Source organism: Dipodomys ordii, unplaced genomic scaffold (genome assembly GCF_000151885.1).
Source record: "Dipodomys ordii isolate 6190 unplaced genomic scaffold, Dord_2.0 Scaffold371, whole genome shotgun sequence".
Classification (NCBI taxonomy): Eukaryota; Metazoa; Chordata; class Mammalia; order Rodentia; family Heteromyidae; genus Dipodomys; species Dipodomys ordii.
In genome coordinates, this window is record NW_012267587.1 from 89,533 (window position 1) to 92,034 (window position 2,502).

The following is a 2,502-nucleotide window of genomic DNA, read 5'->3' on the forward strand; positions in this document are numbered from 1 at the left end:
GATTCCTCAGCACCACATAAGCAAAAAGAAAAAAGCCGGAAGTGGCGCTGTGCTTCAAGTGGTAGAGCGCTAGCCTTGAGCTGAAGAGCTGAGGGAGAGCGCCCAGGCCCAGAGTTCAGGCCCCATGACCAGAACCAAAAAAAAAAAAAAAAGTGATGAAAGGGCATGAGATTAAATCTGGGTTCTTAAAGTATTGTGGGGAAGCCTGGCCTGGTTTGCAACTTTGATTAAAAAGTGACTCTGGGAAGATAAAAAGAAAACAAAACACACCTCAACTCCAATTTCCTTCAGAGTACTCTAGGAAGCTAGTTGAAGAGAGGTGAAGGGGGGAGAGACTAAATTATTTCCTTCCTTTTATGACTTTGACTGCTATACTTCACTCAAGCAGTAATTACTGAATATAATAGCTACAATGTACCTAGCTGGGGAAGGTCCTCAGTTTACTTTCCCAAGGTGGAGAAGTATATGAGCTAAAATCTTCAGGTCTCAGCTTTACTTAGGCTGCTTGGCTCAGGGAAGAGGGGGACCTTTTCTGAAAATTCTTCTGTCCAGAAAGAGCTCTAGTTTATTCTCAATAAACAGTAGCAGGTGCTGCTAGAGATAAGGATGGTATAGAATAGATTGTGACCTAGGAGCTCACATCCTCAGGAGGGAGGCCCAAACTGAGAGCTGCTCTGTGGAGAAATCAAAGAACTAGTGAGAAAATGAATATTTTAGGTCAGCAGGCAAGGGAAGGGGTTGCTGAGGTAGAACTTCTGCTCCCATTCCTGAGAAAATGGAGAGAACTACACAAAGGTTTATTTTTACGTGTGTGTGTGTGTGTGTGTGTATGCATGCCAGGGGGCTTGAACTCCAGGTCTCATGCCCTTGCTTAGCTTTTCCTGCAAGGCAGATCCTCTACCACTTGAGCCAAACCTCCACTTTTTTTTGCTAGTTTATTGGAGGTAGGAGTCTGTCAGCTTTGTCTGCCCAATCTGGCTTTTAACAAGTATCCTCAGATCTCAGCCTACTGAGTAGCTATGGTTATAAGCAGAAGCCTTCAAGTGTCCAGGTCCTCAAAAAGGTTTAGAGAAGAAGTTTCTAGAAGTTTGCAAAGGCCCTGCCTGATTTGTTAACTTCTTGGGTATTTATTTAGTTAGGAAAACAGCAAGATCAGCCTAACTAGGAGAAAAGCAAAAGGTGTAAATCGGTCATATCATGTCGACCTTGCAGGCTGTAAGGATTCTTGTGGACTGTTAATGTGAAGGAAAAGTACTGGTGAGTCCCCACAGTTCACCTGGGGTTCTAGCCGCTCCTCTGGCTACTCTGTTACAGCAGTGTGCCCAATATAAAAGAAGTATAATATTAGTCATCACATCATTCACAGTAGTGGAAAGGTAGGAGCAACGCAAATGTCCATGGATGAATAAACAAAATGTGATCTATGCATCCAATGAAATACTATTCAATCTTAAAAAGGAATGGCATTCGGACCCATGCTACATGAATGAATCTTTAATATATTGTAAGTGAAATAAACCAGATATAAAAAACGACAATTTGTTTCCACATCCATAGTTAAACAATAGTAAAAATAAATAAATAAAAGTCAAATTTGCTGGGTACCCATGGCTCACATTTATAATACTAGCTTCTCAGTGGGCTGAGAACTGAGGATGGAGGCTTGAAGCCAGGCTAGGCAGAAGAATCTCTGGGACTCTTAACCCAATTATATCAAAAAGTCGGAAGTAGAGGTGGGACTCAACAGTAGAATATCAGCCTTGCAACAGTAGAATATCAGCCTTGCGCAAAAAAAAAAAAATTCAACTTCGAGTGGAGAATGAGTCGGTCAGTGCGGGTGAGAAAGAGCAAGCTTTCTGGGTGCAAAAGCACTGTGGCAGAGCAGAGCACACAAAGCCAGCCCTAGGCTGACAAGGAAGGGCAGAAAAGACAGGAGAGGTTTGATTACTCTTTTATTGGCCAGCCCTGTGGGTTGACCTCAGGGCCTGGGTCTTGTTCCTGAGCCTCGTTGTGCTTAAGGCTAGTGCTCTACCACTTGAGCCACAGCCCTGCCCTGCTTTTGGCATTTTCTGAGTCTTTCTTGGAAATAACACTTTCATGGACTTCCTGCCAGGCTGGCTTCAGAGATTGATCCTCAGATCGCGGCCTCCCAAGTAGCTAGGCATACAGGCATGAGCTACTACTTCCCCCCATTTCATTAACTCTTGTGTGTCATCCCCAGGAATGTGCACTGGAGCCAAGGTGACCCAAGCCTTCAGGGGAGCCCCAGACACCGGGGGCTGAGCAAAGGCGGGACTCCAGCATTATCTGCAAAGCCCAAGGAACTCGATTCCAGTGACCATTAGCAGCAGCAGAGGAGGCAGGGATCAGACTGGAGTGCACTCCAACTGCACCAAAATGCACCAGGAGCACCAATGCCCAGCGAGCACCAATTAGCTCCCAACAACCCAACTCCGCCTCTTTCTCACTGCCCAGTGGGTGAGGGAGCTACCAAGGAGCAGG